The sequence below is a fragment of the Callionymus lyra genome, chromosome 9 (genome assembly GCF_982586985.1).
Source record: "Callionymus lyra chromosome 9, fCalLyr1.hap1.1, whole genome shotgun sequence".
In the NCBI taxonomy this organism is placed as follows: domain Eukaryota; kingdom Metazoa; phylum Chordata; class Actinopteri; order Syngnathiformes; family Callionymidae; genus Callionymus; species Callionymus lyra.
The window spans coordinates 14,664,663-14,689,627 of record NC_141826.1 but is presented as its reverse complement, the minus strand read 5'-3'; the positions used below and the strand labels follow the sequence as shown (position 1 = coordinate 14,689,627).

Below are 24,965 nucleotides of genomic sequence, written 5' to 3'. Positions count from 1 at the left end.
TACTTTTCTATCAAGAGTGTTAAATGTCGTCTCAACTTAAGAATCTGGAGGACTTCATGACAACAGAGACCTCAGACTCGTCTCTTCTGGGGGAACATGGATCTGGACACTCATGGAAAGAGGGAAAGAAGTGAAGAAGAAGAAGAAAAAAGACTCACGGTTGTTGTCGAGTCCTTCATCCAGTCTGCGGATCACTTCATCCTGACCGTAGTTCTTGAACACACACTCGTACCTGCTCCAGTCTTCAGACTGACCAGGTGGACGCAGAAGTTCAGCCTTTTTCTGCAAAGTCCCGTCATGGTTTGGGAGAGTTTTTTTTATCCACATGTCATCATCACCAGTGATTATCTTTCCATCTTTCCTCCAAAACAAGTCAGTATGTTTAGGAAAGAACTCTGTGGCGAGGCAGACAATGGGAGAGGACAAGTTCCTCTGGAGGAGAAACATTTGTGGAGGATCTGGAGAAGACAAAGATCAGTGTTTAGATCAGCTGATGGAGTTCATGACTGTCAATGACACCACAGTCCTCTGAGAGCTTCTACACACACACACACACACACACATGTTCTGTCACTCACACACACCAACACGTCCTCTACCTTTTCTCAGCAGACGCTTCTCCCCGTAGTCCAAATACATCTTCAGCCGCTCTGGACATTCCTGAGTAAAATAGTCGTGGATTTGTTGGTTCAGATCAACTCTTGAGTTCAGATCACGTGCGATGTCTTCATCTTCTGAATGTCGAGTAAACCACTGTTTGTCCTCAATGTAGAACTTAATGAAGTCTTCTCCATTGTAGGCAAACAAATGATAACCTCTGACCTCTTCAGTCTCATCATCCCACAGACATTTAGATCTCCTCTGGATCAAGTGAACACCTGAGAGACACAAGCTGAAATTAACTTTCACCTCCTTGTGTTTGTGTGCAGTTGTGTGAGTGTGCGTGTGCGTGCGTGTGTGTGTGTGTGTACCTACCTTGACTTATATTTAATCCTCGTGTTTTCTTCTCTAAAATCAGATTCTGGACCAGCAGATCATCAGCACATGTGTTCAAATTTTTCTCTGGATGTTCTTCTAAGACTCGTTTCATCCAGTCTTCTCTGGGTTCTGGTCCATTGTTAGATAGTGGACAAAGTGAACATGGTCCACATATCCATCCACGACCCTTTGTTTAGCTGACATGACTTCATGATAGGAGAGAGAGTGAAATTCTGCAGAAACAACAAGACTAAGTTAATATTTCCATCTAAACATCTTCATTGATAATGAGGGTTTTTAAATTGTCACAGAGATGTTGAAAATATTCATTGATTTTCCAGAACATCACTTTGAATTGTTGATACTGTATTAGTTAATGTCTTTACCTTGATTTCACTTCCATGAGTGTGTGAGTATGTTTGTGTGTAAAACTCTTAAGTTGGAGTCACGCTGGCACATGCGGTGAGAAGTAACTTGATAACTCAGTATCGCTGTGTTCCCCCCCTCCTTGTTTCCTGATTAATTAGTATTTTTAACATTAAAATAAATAACGATAGAAGGAGATCAACCACCACCAGGGGGCATCCATAACAAATAAGAAGAAAAAGAAGAAAGAGAAGAAGAAAAAAGTATTGGAATTTGTAGTAGAAGTAGAACTAGTAGTAGAATTAGTAGTTGATTGAAGTTTCTAGGTGGGGATCAATAAAGTATCTGTCTATCATTATCATCTAGTGACCTTCTCTATGTGCTCTATTGGTATGAAGAGGGCGGGTGCCCTCATCTTTATAAGAAACAAAGAGCAGTTATTCCCTAATTATAAAATGTCATTCATTGCTGCGCCTACATTTCTTTGTCTATTACTTATGTGGTTAAACCAGAGCGTTTAGTTCGAGGGCCAAAAAAACTGCACCTTGCTATTCTCTTGCACCTCATCTCTGGTTTCTATTTAATCTACCTGCTTTCATACTTAATACCAGTTACCAAACCCGTCCAGACAAACAAACAATAAATGTGATGATGAGGCAGAATGGACTTGTTGTTTTTTCATGACTCCAACTGTTGAAGTACTGTCATTGCTGTTCATTTTACGTGGCAGGTTTGAGACAACTGAGACAAACAAAGACCTGTGTTATCATTAAAGGTGTGGCTCAAGACATACCTCCTCATGAAGATTATTAAAATGAGGTATGTTAATGTGAGCACCAACTTGTTGGACAAGTTCTTAGTCTCTATACTCAGTTATATAGAAAATAATTTATCCTCCGGGGATCAATGAAGTATCTGTCTATCATTATCATCTAGTGGCCTTCTCTATGTAAGTAAGTAAGTATGTATGTAAGTAATTTTTATTTGTATAGCGCTTTTCCAGACCAGGGTCACAAAGCGCTTAAACAATCAAAACAATATTCAATAAAGTATATATTTTAAAGATCAAGATAAAAATGATAACACAACAGGAGTTCCAGAAAATCAAGGAAAAGCCTGAACAAATAAAAATGTCTTAAGATGTTTCTTAAAGGAGTCAGTAGACTCCATCAAGCGCAAAGAGAGAGGAAGATCGTTCCAAAGCTTAGGAGCAACAGCCTGAAAACATTTCTCTCCTCTGGTCCTGAGCCATGTGCGAGGAACCCATCAGTAGATTCTGATCCACAGACCTCAGAGCCCGAGCTGGGGTGTAACACTGGATCAGATCACTGATGTTAGGAGGAGCCTGACCATGAATAGCTCTGAAAGTAAGAACCAGAATTTTAAAGTTGACCCTGAAAGAAACTGGGAGCCAGTGAAGAGTTTTAAGGATCGGAGAAATGTGAGTTCTTCTACTTGACGGGTCAGAATTCTCGCTGCAGAGTTCTGAATCAACTGCAGACGAGACAGCTCCTTCTTGTAAAGACATGAAAACAAACTGTTACAATAGTCCAGGCGAGAAGAAACAAACGCATGGATTAAAAGCTCCAGATCATGTTCAAACAACATTTTCCTAATTTTAGAGATTTTTCTCAGTTGAAGGAAAAAGTTTCTGGTCAGTTTTCTGCAGTGTTGAACAAGAGACATGTCTTTATCAAATACAACACCCAGGTTTCTCAGGCTCAGTTTGACAGACTGACCTAAGTCAGCCAAGTACTGACTCAACCCTGGAACCTTATCATCAGAGTTTCAGTTTTGTCCACATTTAGCTGCAGAGTGTTTTCACTCAGCCATTGTTTGATTTCTAGCAAACAATTGACTAAGCTGTTCAGCCTATAGGGCTCAGTTGGGTCAAAAGAGCAGTAGAGCTGGATGTCATCAGCAAAAATGTGATAAGAAACATGGAAATCTCTGAATGATTTTACCGAGGGGAATCAAGTACAGCAAAAACAATAAAGGACCCAGAACAGAACCTTGAAGGACTCCACACATCTGATCTGCAGATTCAGACATCATTTGATCGGCAGATACACTAAAACTGCGCCCAGAAAAGGTATGATGAGAACCATTCTAACACAGACCCAGACAGTCCCACTTCATCCCTTAGTCTTTTCAGCAGGATCTGGTGATCAACTGTGTCAAAGGCTGAGGACAGATCCAAGAGAACCAGAACAGTGAATTTACCAGAGTCAGCCGACATCATGATGTCACTGGACACTTTCAATGAAGCTGTCTCCGTAGAGTGATGTTTACGGAAGCCAGACTGAAACTTCTCATGGATGTCGCTCTGATCCAGGAACAAAGACAGCTGCTCAGACACCACCTTGTCCAAGATCTTGGACAAGAAAGGGAGCTTAGAAATAGGCCTGAAATTACTGAGGTCAGTTGGGTCTAAGCCTGGCTTTTTGAGCAGAGGCTCTACAATGGCATGTTTAAATACATTGGGAAAAACCCCTGTGGAAAGGGATACGTTCACCATATTGGAAACAGTAGGGGTTCCAAAACAAAGGGGGAGAGATTTTCTCTTTGTCAATGAAAAATCTCAATAATGCATTGCTGTCAGCTTCACAGAAGACAGGCGTGATTTGAGGAGCAGGAGACACTAGAGAATTAATCGCCCTATTGGTACTATGAAGGGGGTGGTGAGGTCCTTCATAAGTCATATAAATATTGTGACCATATGATTTAAAGTTAAGGAAATAAAAAGACACCAAAAAATAACTTTACCCTTTTTCACTATTCGTTTATTGTAGGACGGTCCCTTAACGCTGCGTCACTTGCCGCCTGATTAGAGATCTGTGTATTTTATCAGGACAATACGACGGAATATTATGCTTGTAGTAAATACAGCGCGTAACTCTGACTAGAAAGAGGTGAGATTTGTAATTCAACACCTTAATGTTCCCGAGTTATTAACGCGCAAACATCCAATCTGCCAACCTTGACATTCGTCATGGAACAGGAAGTGAAAAACTCAGTATTTCTCAATTGGTTTTCGACCATCTAAAAGGTTTTCTAGTTACTCAATTACATTTTCAGTAAAATACTTGATTAGTGAAATATTTAAAATCTGAGTCTTCATGATGCAAGATTTCAATTAAAAAATAAAATCATGAGAATGAAAGTCAGTTGTTTACATGCTGCCACACGAGCACCCGCAGAGAAGAAAACTATCAACAGAAAAGTCATTTTGCTGTATTAGTAGGGAAAATAATTCACTGAAGACTTACTGTAAAGTTTATGCATTTATCTATTCATCAATTTATCTTTTTTTTGGTGTGGTCTGTTGATGTGAGCACCGACCTTTTAAAGCACAGAGGAGGAGGAGTTCAGTCAAAACAGTCATGGAGGATCAAATTACCAAAGGAATTCAAGATACGTTTCTCTATAAATCATGTGATTTCTTTGTTGTATAAAGTGTAAGTAATTTAATGTTTTAATGTATTTTATCTTCCATTTTCATAAACAAATGATCACAGGTCATCCTACTGAATCTGATCCATTTTCAGTTGACTGAGAAAACAAGGCTTTGAAAAGAAAATGCAAAACAGAAAATTTAATGCCAAACTAAATGTTAGTAGATTTTCTTCTTTGCTAAGTTATACCTGCACTCCTTGAACGTCTTGACATTCAAGTCTGAACAAAGTTAAATTAATAATTATTGTAGACATCGAAAACAAACAAAAAAAGCTCAAATCATAAGAGGGATTATAGGAAAAACATTTAGTCTTCATTTTAGATCTAAAGTTGCGAGTCTGACTCTTGGTGGTTCTTACAAGAGTTTCCAGGGTCACTAATGGCTCCAATTTACTCCCTGAGTCCTGAAATCTGTGACACAAGTTAAAAGGGATTTCACACGGGCTTGATAGTTCTCCCCAACATTACACAAGATTTAAACTCTATCTGCTCAGAATTGTAAGAAAATTAGACTCTTCATTGTCATTGTTACAATTGAACAAACTACTCAGACCTGTTTTACCATCAGAGGTGTGGCGAGGTGAAAATATGTCAGACCAAAATAGAATTCCTGTAACTTCTCTTTGAAGATAAAGACAATAAGTAAGAGGTAGAGCTCATTATGGAATGCAATGATGTTCATGGATAAATGAAGTACACCTGATTAAAGAAGGACATCGTGACAACAGTGGCGATAGTACAAGTACGCAAATAAAGAAGTTGTTATTAATTATTATCTTAAATTTCCGGAGGATTGAAAATCAATACAACCGTGTTTAAAAGTAGGAAAGTTAGAGTTATATGATCGCTTGACTACTGTCACAACTTCAAAATAAAAGGCAATTAGTTTACAAAGTTTTAAGTCCACTAAACATCACATTGTCGTACCAGCAAAGCAGTTTCATTAAAGAAACCCAAGGTAAAGAAACAAACTATTAAATTAAAATAAAAACTACTTGTTCTCGAACATACATTTGCGACAGTGGTGAAATATCCTACTTCTTGAACATCCACTTTCATATACATTAAAGCGAAAGAATTCAGTCAGGTGCACCAGGGCCAACATATCTTTAGGAACCATCAAGCATTTATTTTTCAATATATTTGTCATTTTATTTTGTTAACATTGATTTAATGCTGACTAAATAAAATCACAAAATGATAGAATAAAGGGATAAAGCTTTTGACTCACCAAAATGGTTATCCTCGTTATTTGAACAATTTCCTGTTAATCTCTGAACCTGTGAGCCAGGGATACTGCTCGTAGTTGCGGCTTTGAAAGTGGCGCAAAATCCCCTTTGCCGGCTGGGATAGGTTAGCTAGCGCCAGGGTTGGACGAGGCATCCTCACAATAGCGATGAACATTTTGGACACGTCCAGTGTCCTTGCAGTGCCTTGCAGCCATCAGCTGCTCAAATATGAATGTCCAATCCTGGAAGCAGTGCACGCAAGAGGAAAGCTATGAAATGAAGAGGAAAGATGAGGAATAATTTAAAACATATTTATGAAAAAAAACAACAACATTAATTAATATTAATTAAAAATGTAATTTGTTTTCTTATTTTGTTTAGGCCCCCCCCCTGACTGAAGATAAATACCTACAGCAAGAAGAAAACATTAAGTAATATATTAATAATTGAATGATCTAACATATTTTCATATACCACAATAAATAAGACAATAAATTACTTCAGAACATCAAATCTTCTGGAACCCAGGATGAAGTCGACAGATCGGAGGATATGGTGGCCGACGAGGCTCACAACCAATGCAAACACCAACGTGACAGCACTCGACATTTAGCCAAAGCGGAAATGTGCGCAGGGCCGCGTCTAGACAGGCATGTATGAGGGGGCAGCCACAAATCTTGAGGGGGCATTGTGCTGTTACTTACTTACTTACTTACTTACATGTAAGTTTGAGGGGGCCAGGCACCCTCTTGCCCCTGCCTCGACCCGGCCCTGAATGTGCGGCATTTTTTTTTTTTTACAATGCAAGCGACGGGAATTTATAGGAATTTATAGTTGAATGAAAACTAAGTGAACTTCATCTAATGTCACGCTCCAAGTGTCATAAACCATCGATATTTACAGTATATTGTTTAATATTTTATTATTCTGTTATTATTCTCCGTGTTCACGTCAGGTTTTACTTGTACTTGTAAATAAAGGTGAGGGAAAATGATCCGCTGAAGATGTAACCAATATGGAAAATGATTTAGGGTTGATAGCAATCCAGTAAACAAAATTATTATGGACAAAAGAACATTGATACACCTCACACACACAATAGAGAAAATCAATTATTTATTGTATCCCATTGTTAACAATTATAACAATAATATGAACAAAATATATTTCCCCAAAATGTTAAAACTAACAAACAAAAATAGTCTCACTATCTCGAAAATGTATCGTCTTTAAAAAAAAAAAAGAATTGTCCATTTGTGGTGCTGGCAAGCAAAATAAAAGTTATTTGAACTTTATTAATTTCAAAAAGGGAGTATCAATCTTGAAATATAAGTGCAGTGAAGCCTACACAGTTTAGTTACAAAAAATACAGACTCAAACAGAAAAAAGAAAACACCATATGAATCATTTACAGAAAGGGAACCAAACGTGTCGAACCTACAAAAGTTTGGGTCAAATTGTTTTGCTTATAAGCAAGAGAAAGGGAAGCTTAAGATGTGAGGAAGGTGTTTTTGTTGGCTACGACATGATGAAAGAGTACAGAAGTACAGGTTGGTTGAATTCAACAGTGACAAAAGAACCCTAGAAAAAGAAACACAAACATCTGAATCGAACACCGACTAGTGTGATGGGTATATTTAACCAAATATCAGTGATAATGACAAAAATGATCGGTGGATCACAAGGTCAAGAGTGATGTTTTTGAGACTTTGCCTGAACAAAGTGGACATGTAAAATAAAATGTTGAAAATAAAAAGGGTATCATGTTCTTTGAATGTCTGCAAACAATGGAAAGGTACTGGAAAAAGTCAAGTGCAGACTCACTGAAAGCTTTAAAATTAAAGATTTGGGGAGGTTAAAACATTTTCTTGTAATTGATTTTGAACAAACTAAACTTGATTATTCAGGAGATGCAGACCGGGGGGAAGAGGGTAAACGGGCAACGCGTATCTTAGGTTCCTCACGCATTTCCCCCACAGAGCTGGATTATATGTACGAGAGTGGGGGGGTTCTAGTGAATCCGGCTCGTGTACATGCTCGTGTTGATTCAAGTGATAGAGACGCGGCTTGTGTGATGCCATTTCAGGTTGTCCCATGGCCCCCCACCGTGACTGTCCAGGGACGGGCCGAGGGACAACCCGACGTTCATCAAAGCTTCAGTTCTGACAGATTATTATTTGGCTTGAGTCGCCTGGTTTTACTTCATTCCAGATGGCAAAGGAAATAAGTCAGGTGGGGCTATGCGCTCCAGTTTGACCGCCAACCCCCGTGTTTCCAGGGATTCTCCGGACACACATGGCAGAACAGGAGAACCACTGCACTGGAACCAATAAGAGAAAATGGGGTGACGATCTTGACCTATCTGGACGACTGGTCGATCCTTGCCAGGTCAGAGGCAGAAAGTCACGCTCAAGCACAGAATGTGTTGAGCCATATTGCCACCCTGGGGTTCATGGTGAACCTCAGCAAGATTGCTCTGACTCCAGCCAACCTCAGATGGAGAGTTCCATTAGTTTGCATCCTTCATTACACGCAGGTGCTCACAGAAGCATCTCTGACAGCTTGGGGAGGCACCTCGGGTCAGATCTACGCCAGCAGGGTCTGGAACAGACCGGTGACACATCAGCTGGCTAGAGTGAAAAGCAATTCACGACATCCTGCTTCATCACTCTCCCCCACTGTCGCAGATGACAGGTCATCCCACTGAATATGATCTATTTTCAGTTGACTGACAGTTTTAGGAAAGTAAAGGCTTTGAAAACAGAAGAAAAAGAAAATGCAAAAAGACAATTTAATGCCAAACTAAATGGAAGTACATTTTCTTCTTTGATAAGTTATGCTTGCACTCCTTGAACGTCTTAACTTTCAGGCCAGAATGAAAGTTAAATTAAATATTTTTTAGAAAACGAAACAAACAAACCATAGCTGAAATGATAGGGGGGATTATCGGCAAAACATTTGTATAAATATATTATATATTGAGTATAGCAAGTCTGACTCTCAGTGGTTCTTACAAGAGTGAACATGAATAAGTTTTAAACCATTCCATTGTAGCCCTGGCTTTATGTTTAGGGTCGTTGTCCTGCTGGAAGCTGAACCTACTCCCCGGTCTCTAGTCTTTTGCAGACTCCAACAGGTTTTCTTTCAAGATTGCCCTTTACAGCACCATCCATCTTCCCATCAACTCTGACCAACTTCCCTGCCCCCTGCTGAAGAGAAGTGCTCTCCTTGTTCGGCATGTAAGTTTAGGTGGACGTGTCTTGGTAGGTTTGAGGTCGTGCCATACTCTTTCCATTTCCGGATAATGGATTGAATAGTGCTCCGTGAGATGTTCAAAGCTTGGCAAATCTTTTTATGGCCTAAACCTGCTTTAAACTTCTCCACAACTTTATCTCGGACCTGTCTGTTGTGTTCCTTGGACTTCATGGTCCTGTATGCTCTGCAATATTCTCTTAACAAACCTCTGAGGCCGTCACAGAACAGCTGAACAGCCGAGATTAGATTATTACATGATAATCATAGATACATGAAAAATCAACTGCACCTCAATAATTTAAACAATGAAGAATTTTTCTTTTGAAGGGTTTTCTGTCTCTTTCTTACATTAACATTATTACAGAAAAACAAACAAATCCATCCATAAATTTGATTCAACACAGATAAAGTTAGTTTGCTTAATTTATAACATTACCTTCACTTGTGCCGTATTGTTCAACTTTACTTAAGAACTTCCCTTTTGTTTTTGTCAAACTACCTTCAGAACACTTTTTTTTTAGAGTGTAGCTCCGAACCACAACACTTAACCTGTAAAGTGATACCAGTTTTAATGTCTAACGTCACATTTGCGACGTTTCTTCGTAGCACTAGCTTAAGAATAGCCACATCAAGTACATATAAGCGGTAATGTAAGGTAAAACTTAATTGATTTGTTTTTTCCAGTAGCCAGCAATTTTTCATAAACAATAAAAAATAATACATAAAAAATAAATAAAAAATAAAATAAGAAAAGAACATAAGAGGAAGAACAAGATGACACAATCTAAGTATAAAGATAAAGACAAAGAACATAGTCAAAGAAAAACAACAAAGACAAAGGATACAAAGACTAACATGGAACAGAACATCCAGATACTCTCACTCCACTCCTGCCCCCAAACTCAGAATTGTACAATTTAATAGCCCGAGGGATGAATGAGTCCCTGAGTCTATTTGTTTTGCACCTGGGTAGGAGCATTCGTGCACTCATTTTGCTTCTCTGCTCACTGATGACAGTGCTGAGAGAATGACTGTCATAATCCATGATGGACAGTAGTTTGTTCAATGATCTCCTCTCAGCAACTGTCACCAGTGAGTCCAGCTTCATTCCAACCACAGAGCCAGCCCTCCTGCTCAACCTGTCCAACCTGTTGACACTCCTCTTGGACACATTTCCACCCCAACACACCACAGCATAGAACATGACACTGACCACCACAGACTGGTAGAACATGCAGAGGAGCTTCTTGCAGATGTTAAATGATCGAAGCCTCCTCAGAAAGTACAGTCTACTCTGAACCTTCTTATATACATGGTCTGTATTGCAGGACCAGTCCAGTTTACTGTCCATCCACACACCGAGGTACTTATAGTTGTCCACTATCTCCACCTCGTCGCCTCTGATGGACACTGGACGTGGCTTTGTCCTGGACCTCCCGAAGTCCAAGACCAGCTCCTTGGTCTTTGAGGTGTTCAGCTGCAAGTGGTTCCTCTCACTCCAGTCCACAAAGTCACTTATCAGACTCCTATACTCGTCTTCGCTGTTGTCCCTGATGCATCCAACAATGGCAGTGTCGTCAGCATACTTCTGGACCGAGACTCAGCTCTGAGTTGTCGCAGAAGTCTGAAGTGTAGATGGTGAAGAGGACAAAGTGAAGTGGTACAAGTTAAACCTGATGTGAACACGGAGAAGCTAACATAATAATAAAATATGAAAACAATATACCGTAAATATTTATGATTTATGACACTTGGAGCGTGACATTAGATGTAGTTCACTTGCTTTTCATTCTCTTTAGACGTGACTATTTCACTGTAGGAGTGAGTGGCACTGTACAACTCAGGGGTTTCTCAGTCTCTGAGCCACTGAAGCAACACACGTCTCTTCGGTGGAACACAAGTACAAACAGTGGTCGTCCTAAAGCGACAGTGTCATAATATGGTATGACAATGAAAACCAATCAAACATAAAATACAAAAATAACAGCTGGGTTAAACTATTCCAGTGAAAATAATTGAAACATAAAACATTGAAGATATATCCTCAGATTGATCCACATATATGTACTCATTGAAGGGTTAAATTATATATCCTCATTTTATGTACTCAATTGTTAACTGTCAATTGATAATGCTTTCTTTTATTCTGAGTTAAAACTTATTCTTGTATTTTATCTTTTAACAACTTGTTATTCCCAAAGAGCAGGGTTCAAAAGTTGAAGGCTCTAAGCATCTGTGCCTCAACTTTGTATGAACCTTGGTGTGCGTTTCCGATACCATTGACAGATACCTCTGTGCGACAATAGTTCCAAACTGGGAAAGATATGTTGGCATCCTCTCCATGTTGAGGTAGGAAGCATGAACGATCTTAAAATGTCATGACCCAGAATTTATGGTCTACAGACCTGGTTTGAGATAACAAGTGTGAAGGAAGACTGGAGATTCATTGTTTAAGTCAGTGTTTAGGTCAAGGCATGAATACAACATCTGTTGTTCATAATGGAGTCAGATTTTGCAAAACATCCTGTACCCCGAGTTTGTAATTGTATACTCAACTTACTTCAAATGTACAGGGAGGGTCTGGAGTTTTTAAAAGAAGGGACATGCTAAGAGGTTTTGAGCCACTCTCTGGAAGGATCTGGTGGGTGAACCAGGATTTCAGACAGAGACTGGACCGGGCACTCGAACTTCTGGTATTTCTGAATAATTTGGATTCTTTGTTAACTGTTGTATTTAAGGTCTTGTATGGTCTTGTAGTTTTGTAATCATTCTTTGCTATTAATAAATTAACTGTTTTAATTCTAAATATTACTCTTCCTTGGATCAAACAAATGCGCAGAACTCATTAGACAGGAAGGAGATCTTGAGTTCTCTTTAACATAAAATAAACAGCTGGGTTACAAAGACATATTGTACTTCCTCATGAAGATTATTGTATTATCCTTCATTGGGTATGTTGACGTGAGAACCAACTTTTTAGGTTAGGTTAGGTAGATCGTTATTGAATTGTTTTTCCAATTAGACACAGCAATACAGACGATTATTCAAAAAAACATAAGAACAAAAAGAAATAAAAAGAAAGGACAGAGGAGTTCAGCCAAGTCAGTCATGGAGGATCAAAATCAATTCAAGATACGTTTCCTATAAATGTTATTTCTGTGTTGTGTAAAGTGTAAGTAATTTAATGTATTTTATCTGCCATTTTCATAAAGACATGATCACAGCTCATCCTACTGAATCTGATCTATTTTCAGTTGACTGACAGTTTTAGGAAAGTAAAGGCTTTGAAAACAGAAGAAAAAGAAAATGCAAAAAAGACAATTTAATGCCAAACAAAATGTAAGTAGATTTTCTTCTTTGATAAGTTATACTTGCACTCCTTGAACGTCTTAACTTTCAAGTCAGAACGAAACTTAAATTAAGAATTATTTAGAAAACGAAACAAACAAAACAAAGCTGAAATCATAAGAGGGATTATAGGCAAAACATTTTGTCTTCAATGTATAGCTAAATTTGCAAGTCTGACTCTCAGTGGTTCTTACAAGAGTTTCCAGAGTCACTAATGGCTCCAATTTACTCCAAGAATCCTGAAATATGTGACACAAGCTAAAAGGGTTCTGCTTCATTGGTGCTCCGCCCTCCAACGGCTTCGCTATGGGTTTACCCCGAGGCACCGCCTTGTCTCTGAGAAAGCTTAATGAACTCGCCACCCAGCAGGGGGCAGTACCTTCCTATAAAGGCGGGCAGCACCCGCCGCACTTACTCCTTTTTCAACTCAGCGAGAAAGCTCCTGACAGTGGAATGTAATGATGGCGAATGAATATTGAAGTGAACCATGTGTGCACGAAGACTCCCTGAAGAGGAGACACACATGTCTGCTTAGTTTTGCCTAGAGGCCCAAATCAAATGGGATGATTATGTGGCCTTCCGAGCGCTTCCCACGTCTTTTGACAGTGTTGGGAAGCGTTCGAGGCTTGTCGACCCACGCCGCCTCAGATCATGATTATGATCAACACAGGACTGCCGTGTTGTTTAAAATAACAACATGGCAGTCCTGTGCGCTGCACTCGACAAGCTCACGTTCCAACGTGTTGGGCCCTGATGAGTCGAGCTGAGTCGTCCATCGGTCATGAACAGATGTCGACGAGGAGGACGACTGGCTCGCTGCATGGAGTCGACCATGAGGTATGCGAGAGCGATCAGGTGAGTATCTCTTGCAGGTCTCATGTCCCTCCTGCAGCGCACTCGACGGGTTCACTTGAGAGGTATTAGTGTGCATGTGGCTCCGCCTGTGAGTGTGACGTATTCACAGGCGTCATTAGAGACTTTCGCCGCTAATGCTAAGCTAACATGCTCCGCCGTTCATAGACGGCGAGAGTTTCCTCTCAGAACACAGTTCGGAGGAGGTTTTAAACCCCTTCGTCCGGGTCATGCCGAGACTGTAATAACGGAGTCTGTCCACACGAATGAAGGGCAGACTCAACCATGTGCTTTGTTTCCAGATAAGCAAATGTCCACGAGACCGGCTTGATCAGCTGTGTTTACTTCACTTCCGTGTTGACATGCGCTGACGGGGTTTGACCGCCGATGAGCGTTGTCAAAAAAATCCCGGCGCCATGGATGACGTCACGTTTGGCGGAGAAACGTCATGGATGACGTCACGTTGGCGGAGAAACGTCATGGATGACGTCACGTTTGGCGGAGAAACGCCATGGAACGGACGCACCATTGAGAGGAATGGCCCGGCAGGAGGCGGCGCAGCTCCGCCATCACCTGCATGGGCGTGATGACGAGGCGCGACGAGGATACGCGGAGAAGATCCCGTTCGTCGGCCTGATAAGCAAATGTCCACGAGACCGGCTTGATCAGCTGTGTTTACTTCCGTGTTGACATGCGCTGACGGGGTTTGACCGCCGATGAGTGTTGTCAAGAAAATCCCGGCGCCATGGATGACGTCACGTTTGGCGGAGAAACGTCATGGATGACGTCACATTTGGCGTGATGACGATGCGCGACGGGGATACGCGGAGACGGAGATCCCGTTCGTCGTCATCATCATCTGGTGCTGGGGGGAAGCGTCACCAGAGACCAGCCACCCCAGCAGCACCAACAACATCGGCAACAGCGGCGGCGTGCGACGAGTGAGCGTCGCCAAGATCCGCAGCGCGAGCCGGGGAGCCAGCAGCCGCAGCAGAGTCGACGGCCGAGGGCTCCTCCACCCTATTCATTCAAGGGAATGTGTCGGGAATAAAACAAGAGAACGTATGACGTTTTCTGTGGTTCGTTCTGAGAGAGATGTTGGTAGCGTGCATGTGTTTCCGCCTGTGAGTGTGACGTATTCACAGGCGTCATTAGAAACTTTCGCCGCTAATGCTAAGCTAACATGTTCCGCCGGTCATAGACGGCGTGATTTTCCTCTCATAACACAGTCCGAAGGAGGTTTTAAACCCCTTCGTCCGGGTCATACCGAGACTGCAATAACGGAGTCTGTCCACACGAATGAGGGGCAGACTCCAACCACATGTGTTTTGTTTACAGACGAGCAGAGGTCCGCGAGACCGGCTGAATCAGCTGTGTTTACTTCCGCGTCGACCAGCGCTCGTGCCCGACAGAGCGTGACAGCTGATGAGGTGAGTGGAACTTGTCCGGACATGTCTATGTTAACCGGAGGTTGTTCCTTCCCCCACAGCGCTGTCTACAAACACTGGCACCGTGGAGGACGTCACGTTGGCGGCGGAGAAGCGCCATGGAACTGACGCAACCTGGTGTTTTTACGCGCGAGTTTTTTCGCCGTTCTGAGACCAGGCGAGGGCGAGGAACTTCCGTCCCGTCTGGTCGATCAACTGGAGAGGTGCGTGGCGGTCGGATCTCACGAGTGACGAACAGGTCGGGACCGCCAGCGGGGCTGGAGAATGTACGGGACCGGGTGAGTGATGCGGTGCCGACGCGCGCGCGACCTAACTCACTTCAGCTCCGGGTTAATTCTCCAGCGCTTTCCTCCACATCGCGGGTTTTGTCAGCTCCGGTGACACTAAGAAGTGCTCAGGGAGTTGGGAAGACTTCCGGGGGGGGAAGGAAACACGCACGACGCGCATCTGAGGTGTCTCACGCGCACTTGCGCGCTTCTCCCACAGAGCCGGCTTTTATGTATGAGAGTGGGGGTTCTAGTGAATCCAACTCGAGTACATGCTCTGTGGATTCAAGAGATAGAGACGCGGCTTGTGTGATGCCCTTTCGTCTACGGCCCGTCCATGGGGGGCGGGCCGGAGGACTACCCAAGGTTCGCCAGGGCTGCGGTTCTGACAGAACATTATTCGGCTTGGAGTCGCCTGGTTTTACTTCTAGGACCCACTTGGCTGGGGGGAGTAATCAGGCGGGGCTATGCGCTACAGTTTGCCCGTCAACCCCCGCGTTTTTCAGGGATTCTCTGGACGCGTATGGTGGAGCAGGAGAAACTATCCTGTCTGAGAAACGAGGTGTCTACTCTGCTGCAGAAGGAGGTCGTAGAACTGGTCCCTGCAGCCGAGATGATGTCAGGGTTTTACTCCCGGTACTTCCTCGTGGCGAAGAAGACCGGGGGTTGGAGGCCCATTCTGGACCTCAGCTATTTGAACAAGTTCATAGCTACCCGCCCGTTTCGCATGTTGACGGTCAAGAAACTGCTTTCAGGTGTATGTCCAGGAGATTGGATGACATCTATCGACCTGACCGACGCGTACTTTCACATACCGATAGTCAAGAGACATCGAAAGTACTTGCGTTTCGCCCTCGAGGGTCGGGTGTTTCAGTACACTCGACTTCCGTTCGGCTACTCTCTGGCACCCAGGACCTTCACCAAGTGTGTGGAAGCGGCAGTGGAGCCTTTGAGAGTGAGTGGGGTAAGGATCTTGACCTATCTGGACGACTGGTTGATCCTTGCCAGGTCAGAGGCAGAAAGTTACGCTCACACACAGAAGGTGTTGAGCCATATTGCCACCCTGGGGTTCACAGTGAACCTCAGCAAGAGCGCTCTGACTCCAGTTCAACAGTTAGTTTACCTGGGGGTACTGTTGAACTCGGAGGAAGGATACGCGCGCCTCCCGGACGTGCGTATCTAGCCCATTCTCCGACTGACAACACAGTTGCTGGAAGCTCGGTGTCACGTGACAACAGCAGGCACTGTTATGTCCCTCCTGGGGCTCATGGCGGCAGCCCACACGGTTGTTCGGCTGGGCTTGCTGCACATGAGGGAGCTTCAGAGATGGTTTGGTCGTCTCAAGCTAGACCTCAAGCGGGAAAGAGGTCGGAAAGTGCGCCTTCCCGCTCGGGTTTTGCAGGACATCCAGTTCTGGAACTCTCACGCCAACCTCAGGCGGAGAGTTCCATTGGGTTGCGTCCTTCGTTACACTCAAGTGTTCACAGACGCTTCCCTGACAGGTTGGGGAGGCACCTCGGGTCAGGCCTATGCCAGTGGGGTCTGGAGCAGTCCGGTGCTCAGACACATAAACTGGCTAGAGCTGAAGGCGATTCACAATGTCCTGCTTCACCTCTCTCCCCAACTGTCACAGTCCAACGTCCTAGTATTTTCAGACAGCTCCACCGCCGTGGCGTACGTAAATCGCCAAGGTGGAGTCAGATCCCCAGCCCTTCTGTGTGTGGCAAGGAAGATTTGGCTGTGGGCGGACTGTCACCTGCTTTCGCTCAGAGCCCAGCACGTCCCGGGCGAGCTGAATGCAGTAGCGGACAGACTGTCGAGGGGGGCCGTCCAGGACGAATGGGGTCTGTCCGAGGCAGTGGCAAGCGAGATCTGGTCTCGATTCGGTCACCCGGTTGCAGACCTCTTCGCCAGCAAGGAGAACTTCAAATGCCCTCTTTGGTTCTCCCTCAGGGCTTCGGACCGCCCCCCACTAGGCGTGGACGCTTTAGCCCATTCGAGGTGGCCGGTCGGTCTGCTGTTCGCCTTCCCTCCTCCGCGGCTCCTTCTCCCCCTGATTCGGAGGACGAGGCGGGGGGGGCTGAGGTTAATTCTAGTGGCACCAGACTCCCCGGGGGCGCTCTGGTTCCCAGAGCTGGTGCGCATGGCGGTCGGGGCCCCGTGGGCCATCCCTTGGGGCCCCGCTGCCCTGTGTCAGGCGGGGGGGACACTGACAGCGCCCCCGGTGCTGGGCCGGCCTCTCAAGGTGTGGCTCCTGCACGGGACGAGCTGATCGGGACCCTGGACCCGGACGTTCTCCACACGCTGGAGAACGCCCGGGCCCCATCAACACGTAGGCTTTATGCCTCAAAGTGGGGGATATTCTCCCGCTGGTGTTCAGACAGGTCCTTGGACCCCAGCTCTTGTTTGGTCTCCGCTATCCTGTCTTTCCTGCAACATTTGCTGGATAACGGACGGACTGTGGCGACACTGAGAGTGTTCGCATCAGCCATAGCGACGAGGCATGTCGGTTTTGAGGGTGCTTCGGTTCGCGCCCACCCTTTGGTGGCGCGTTTCCTGCGGGGTGCCTGCAGGCTTCGACCTCCTGCAAGGCCTTCCAGCCCTCAGTGGGATCTCCAGTTGGTACTGGACTCTCTCACAGGGCCGACCTTCGAGCCTCTTGACCAAGTCCCATTGGATATCTTGTCTTTCAAGGTATCGCTCCTTCTGGCACTAACAACCACGAAGAGAGCAAGTGAGCTTTGTGCCCTCTCCATTAGCCTGAGTGTCTTTCCTTTGGCGTCGAGGAGTCTTCGGTGTCTTTGCGTCCTAACCCAGCGTTCCGCCCGAAGATTCTGAGTTCCTTGTTCCGGGCGACGACCTTCACGCTGCGGGCCTTTCACCCGCCGCCTCACTCGGACCCGGGTCAGGAGCGTCTCCACCTGTTGTGTCCAGTGAGGGCGTTGGCCTGTTACTTGCGGCGGGTGGCCGAGTTTAGGCGCTCTGATGCCCTTTTTGTCTGCCACGGTAGATGCCGGCGGGGAGAGGCTCTCTCCCCCCAGAGGTTCTCTCATTGGGTGAGATCGGCCATTATCCGTGCCTACCGAGCAGCGGGTGGATCCGCTCCTAGCGGTCTGAGGGCACATTCCACCCGTGGCGTGGCAGCCTCAGTGGCTCTTTTGCGGGGTGTGGCAGCAGAGGATATCTGCTCTGCTGCCTCTTGGGCGTCCACGTCTACCTTCGCTAAGGCCTATCTCCTCGACGTAACGGCGGGATCAGTAGCTCATACTGTCTTGAGCGCTGTTGTGCCCCCCTCAGGGCCCACGGCTCAAGTGGGATTGGACCCTGGGCCGGCGGGGCCCTAGTGATGCTGCTCCAGGAGCGGCGTCCAGCTGGGGGTACATTTATCCCGTCAGGCTTCGCCTTTTGGGTAAACCCATAGCGAAGCCGTTGGAGGGCGGAGCACCAATGAAGCAGAACCCCTGAGTTATCTATTATAACCTCAGGTTCTGCGAGTTGGTGCGAAGCCCTCCAACCTCGTCGCCCAGCGGCCGCCCTTCTCGCTGAGTTTTCAGTTGGAGAAAGTGCGGCGGGTGCTGCCCGCCTTTATAGGAAGGTACTGCCCCCTGCTGGGTGGCGAGTTCATTAAGCTTTCTCAGAGACGAGGCGGTGCCTCGGGGTAAACCCATAGCGAAGCCGTTGGAGGGCTTCGCACCAACTCGCAGAACCTGAGGTTATAATAGATAACTCAGGGGATTTCACACGGGCTGGATATTTACCACACACATCACAGAGCAGAAAAACAAACAATAAATGTTCTGCTGAAACAGAAGGAACTCAACAAACAACCCAAACCTGTTTTACCATTAGAGGTGTGGCGAGGTGAAACTATGTCAGATCATAATAGAATTCCTGTACCTTCTCTTTGCCAATAATGACAATAAATAAGAGGTAGAGCTCATGATGGATCCAATGATGTTCATGGATAAATAAAGTACAGGTGATTAAAGAAGGACATCCTGATGATAAAGACCAACAGCAAGAACAAGAGGAGGAAGAAAATATGAAGTAATATATTAATAATTAAATGATCTCACGTATTTTTCATATACCACAATAAATAATTATTAATAATTACAATTGTTGAATTAATGCAAACACTTTTCAGTCTTAAATGTCACCGTAATCGGGAGAAAAGCTTTACCTTAAAATGTTTTTTCCACAACATGGTTCTGTGAGTCATATTTAGACAAACTTGATATATATTTAAAGTATATATATTTTTAAATGCTTCCAATGTATAGCAGGAATTCTGTAACACTTCACACTGCACACATATCAATCCTGACGAACTCTCAAAAATCAGACATTACAATTACAGTGGCTTGCAAAAGTATTCATACCCCTTGAACTTTTCCAGATTACACGCCACAAACATAAATATATCTTATTGGAGTTTAATGTGAAAGACCAACACAAAGTGTCACACAATTGTGAAGTGCTAAGAAAATTATACATGATTTAAAAAAAAAAAAATCACAAATAAAAGACTGAAAAGTGAGTCAATACTTTGTGGAACCTTCTTTTGCTACAAATACAGCTGCAAGTCTTTCAGGGTATGTCTCTACCAGCTGTGCACATCTATAGACTGAGATTTTTGCCCATTCTTCTTTGAAAAATAGCTCAAGCTCAGTCAGATTAGCATCAGAGCATTTGTGAACGGCGCTTTACAGATCTTGCAACAGATTCTCAATGTGATTTAGGTCTGGACTTGGACAGAGCCATTCTAACACATGAATAAGTTTTAAACCATTCCATTGTAGCCCTGGCTTTATGTTTAGGGTCGTTGTCCTGCTGGAAGGTGAACCTCCGTCCCAGTCTATAGTCTTTTGCAGACTCCAACAGGTTTTCTTTCAAGATTGCCCTGTACAGCACCAACCATCTTCCCATCAACTCTGACCAACTTCCTTGCCCCCTGATGAAGAGAAGCGCTCTCCTTGTTTGGCCTGTAAGTTTAGGTGGACGTGTCTTGGTAGGTTTGCAGTCGTGCCAATCTCTTTCTATTTCCGGATAATGGATTGAATAGTGCTCCGTGACACACCTGTCTGGAGTGTTCCTTGGACTTCATGGTCCTGTATGCTCCGCAATATTCTCTTAACAAACCTCTGAGGCCGTCACAGAACAGCTGTATTTGTACTGAGATTAGATTATTATATGATAATCATAGATACATGAAAAAGCAACTGCACCTCAATAATATAAACAACGAAGAATTTCTGTCCCTTCCTTTACATTAGCATTAATAAAAAAAACCCATCCATTAATTTGATTCAACACAAAGTTGGTTTGCCTCATTTGTAACATTTCCTTAACTTGTGCTGTGTTGTTCAACTGTACTTGTTGTTCAACTTACATGTTTTTTTGTCTAACAACCTGCAGAGAGTAGCTCCGAACCACAACACTTAACCTGTAAAGTTATACCAGTTCTGCTTCATTGGTGCTCCGCCCTCCAACGGCTTCGCTATGGGTTTACCCCGAGGCACCGCCTCGTCTCTGAGAAAGCTTAATGAACTCGCCACCCAGCAGGGGGCAGTACCTTCCTATAAAGGCGGGCAGCACCCGCCGCACTTTCTCCTTTTTCAACTCAGCGAGAAAGCTCCTGACAGTGGAATGTAATGATGGCGAATGAATATTGAAGTGAACCATGTGTGCACGAAGACTCCCTGAAGAGGAGACACACATGTCTGCTTCGTTTTGCCTAGAGGCCCAAATCACACGTGATGATTATGTGGCCTTCCGAGCGCTTCCCACGGCTTTTGACAGTGTTGGGAAGCGTTCGAGGCTTGTCGACCCACGCCGCCTCAGATCATGATTATGATCAACACAGGACTGCCGTGTTGTTTAAAATAACAACACGGCAGTCCTGTGCGCTGCACTCGACAAGCTCACGTTCCAACGTGTTGGGCCCTGATGAGTCGAGCTGAGTCGTCCATCGGTCATGAACAGATGTCGACGAGGAGGACGACTGGCTCGCTGCATGGAGTCGACCATGGGGTATGCGAGAGCGATCAGGTGAGTATCTCTTGCAGGTCTCATGGCCCTCCTGCAGCACTCGACGGGTTCACTTGAGAGGTATTAGTGTGCATGTGGCTCCGCCTGTGAGTGTGACGTATTCACAGGCGTCATTAGAGACTTTCGCCGCTAATGCTAAGCTAACATGCTCCGCCGTTCATAGACGGCGAGAGTTTCCTCTCAGAACACAGTTCGGAGGAGGTTTTAAACCCCTTCGTCCGGGTCATACCGAGACTGTAATAACGGAGTCTGTCCACACGAATGAAGGGCAGACTCAACCATGTGCTTTGTTTCCAGATAAGCAAATGTCCACGAGACCGGCTTGATCAGCTGTGTTTACTTCACTTCCGTGTTGACATGCGCTGACGGGGTTTGACCGCCGATGAGCGTTGTCAAAAAAAATCCCGGCGCCATGGATGACGTCACGTTTGGCGGAGAAACGTCATGGATGACGTCACGTTGGCGGAGAAACTTCATGGATGACGTCACGTTGGCGGAGAAACGCCATGGAACGGACGCACCATTGAGAGGAATGGCCCGGCAGGAGGCGGCGCAGCTCCGCCATCACCTGCATGGGCGTGATGACGAGGCGCGACGAGGATACGCGGAGACGGAGATCCCGTTCGTCGGCCTGATAAGCAAATGTCCACGAGACCGGCTTGATCAGCTGTGTTTACTTCCGTGTTGACATGCGCTGACGGGGTTTGACCGCCGATGAGCGTTGTCAAGAAAATCCCGGCGCCATGGATGACGTCACGTTTGGCGGAGAAACGTCATGGATGACGTCACGTTTGGCGTGATGACGATGCGCGACGGGGATACGCGGAGACGGAGATCCCGTTCGTCGGCATCATCATCTGGTGCTGGGGGGAAGCGTCACCAGAGACCAGCCACCCCAGCAGCACCAACAACATCGGCAACAGCGGCGGCGTGCGACGAGTGAGCGTCGCCAAGATCCGCAGCGCGAGCCGGGGAGCCAGCAGCCGCAGCAGAGTCGACGGCCGAGGGCTCCTCCACCCTATTCATTCAAGGGAATGTGTCGGGAATAAAACAAGAGAACGTATGACGTTTTCTGTGGTTCGTTCTGAGAGAGATGTTGGTAGCGTGCATGTGTTTCCGCCTGTGAGTGTGACGTATTCACAGGCGTCATTAGAAACTTTCGCCGCTAATGCTAAGCTAACATGCTCCGCCGGTCATAGACGGCGTGATTTTCCTCTCATAACACAGTCCGAAGGAGGTTTTAAACCCCTTCGTCCGGGTCATACCGAGACTGCAATAACGGAGTCTGTCCACACGAATGAGGGGCAGACTCCAACCACATGTGTTTTGTTTACAGACGAGCAGAGGTCCGCGAGACCGGCTGAGTCAGCTGTGTTTACTTCCGCGTCGACCAGCGCTCGTGCCCGACAGAGCGTGACAGCTGATGAGGTGAGTGGAACTAGTCCGGACATGTCTATGTTAACCGGAGGTTGTTCCTTTCCCCACAGCGCTGTCTACAAACACTGGCACCGTGGAGGACGTCACGTTGGCGGCGGAGAAGCGCCATGGAACTGACGCAACCTGGTGTTTTTACGCGCGAGTTTTTCGCCGTCCTGAGACCAGGCGAGGGCGAGGAACTTCCGTCCCGTCTGGTCGATCAACTGGAGAGGTGCGTGGCGGTCGGATCTCACGAGTGACGAACAGGTCGGGACCGCCAGCGGGGCTGGAGAATGTACGGGACCGGGTGAGTGATGCGGTGCCGACGCGCGCGCGACCTAACTCACTTCAGCTCCGGGTTAATTCTCCAGCACATTCCTCCACATCGCGGGTTTTGTCAGCTCCGGTGACACTAAGAAGTGCTCAGGGAGTTGGGAAGACTTCCGGGGGGGGAAGGAAACACGCACGACGCGCATCTGAGGTGTCTCACGCGCACTTGCGCGCTTCTCCCACAGAGCCGGCTTTTATGTATGAGAGTGGGGGTTCTAGTGAATCCAACTCGAGTACATGCTCTGTGGATTCAAGAGATAGAGACGCGGCTTGTGTGATGCCCTTTCGTCTACGGCCCGTCCATGGGGGGCGGGCCGGAGGACTACCCAAGGTTCGCCAGGGCTGCGGTTCTGACAGAACATTATTCGGCTTGGAGTCGCCTGGTTTTACTTCTAGGACCCACTTGGCTGGGGGGAGTAATCAGGCGGGGCTATGCGCTACAGTTTGCCCGTCAACCCCCGCGTTTTTCAGGGATTCTCTGGACGCGTATGGTGGAGCAGGAGAAACTATCCTGTCTGAGAAACGAGGTGTCTACTCTGCTGCAGAAGGAGGTCGTAGAACTGGTCCCTGCAGCCGAGATGATGTCAGGGTTTTACTCCCGGTACTTCCTCGTGGCGAAGAAGACCGGGGGTTGGAGGCCCATTCTGGACCTCAGCTATTTGAACAAGTTCATAGCTACCCGCCCGTTTCGCATGTTGACGGTCAAGAAACTGCTTTCAGGTGTATGTCCAGGAGATTGGATGACATCTATCGACCTGACCGACGCGTACTTTCACATACCGATAGTCAAGAGACATCGAAAGTACTTGCGTTTCGCCCTCGAGGGTCGGGTGTTTCAGTACACTCGACTTCCGTTCGGCTACTCTCTGGCACCCAGGACCTTCACCAAGTGTGTGGAAGCGGCAGTGGAGCCTTTGAGAGTGAGTGGGGTAAGGATCTTGACCTATCTGGACGACTGGTTGATCCTTGCCAGGTCAGAGGCAGAAAGTTACGCTCACACACAGAAGGTGTTGAGCCATATTGCCACCCTGGGGTTCACAGTGAACCTCAGCAAGAGCGCTCTGACTCCAGCTCAACAGTTAGTTTACCTGAGGGTACTGTTGAACTCGGAGGAAGGATACGCGCGCCTCCCGGACGTGCGTATCCAGCCCATTCTCCGACTGACAACACAGTTGCTGGAAGCTCGGTGTCACGTGACAACAGCAGGCACTGTTATGTCCCTCCTGGGGCTCATGGCGGCAGCCCACACGGTTGTTCGGCTGGGCTTGCTGCACATGAGGGAGCTTCAGAGATGGTTTGGTCGTCTCAAGCTAGACCTCAAGCGGGAAAGAGGTCGGAAAGTGCGCCTTCCCGCTCGGGTTTTGCAGGACATCCAGTTCTGGAACTCTCACGCCAACCTCAGGCGGAGAGTTCCATTGGGTTGCGTCCTTCGTTACACTCAAGTGTTCACAGACGCTTCCCTGACAGGTTGGGGAGGCACCTCGGGTCAGGCCTATGCCAGTGGGGTCTGGAGCAGTCCGGTGCTCAGACACATAAACTGGCTAGAGCTGAAGGCAATTCACAATGTCCTGCTTCACCTCTCTCCCCAACTGTCACAGTCCAACGTCCTAGTATTTTCAGACAGCTCCACCGCCGTGGCGTACGTAAATCGCCAAGGTGGAGTCAGATCCCCAGCCCTTCTGTGTGTGGCAAGGAAGATTTGGCTGTGGGCGGACTGTCACCTGCTTTCGCTCAGAGCCCAGCACGTCCCGGGCGAGCTGAATGCAGTAGCGGACAGACTGTCGAGGGGGGCCGTCCAGGACGAATGGGGTCTGTCCGAGGCAGTGGCAAGCGAGATCTGGTCTCGATTCGGTCACCCGGTTGCAGACCTCTTCGCCAGCAAGGAGAACTTCAAATGCCCTCTTTGGTTCTCCCTCAGGGCTTCGGACCGCCCCCCACTAGGCGTGGACGCTTTAGCCCATTCGAGGTGG

General features: G+C 46.2%; 1 long non-coding RNA gene and 1 pseudogene across 2 annotated transcripts in view; one reads left to right on the top strand and one right to left on the bottom strand.

The window, feature by feature from the left end:
• LOC148071965 (BOLA class I histocompatibility antigen, alpha chain BL3-7-like) overlaps positions 1–24,965 on the bottom strand; it is a 35,543-nt pseudogene that overhangs the window by 1,321 nt on the left and 9,257 nt on the right. Inside the window, exons 2-5 of the transcript XR_015712804.1 lie at positions 3,568–3,718; positions 976–1,211; positions 600–878; positions 159–458 (exon numbers count right to left, since the gene is read on the bottom strand). The product of XR_015712804.1 is annotated as a BOLA class I histocompatibility antigen, alpha chain BL3-7-like (transcript). The remainder of the gene's footprint in view (positions 1–158; positions 459–599; positions 879–975; positions 1,212–3,567; positions 3,719–24,965) is intronic.
• Positions 1–24,965, top strand: part of LOC148071966 (uncharacterized) — a 71,328-nt gene that overhangs the window by 41,036 nt on the left and 5,327 nt on the right. The gene's annotated exons all lie outside the window — the stretch shown is intronic.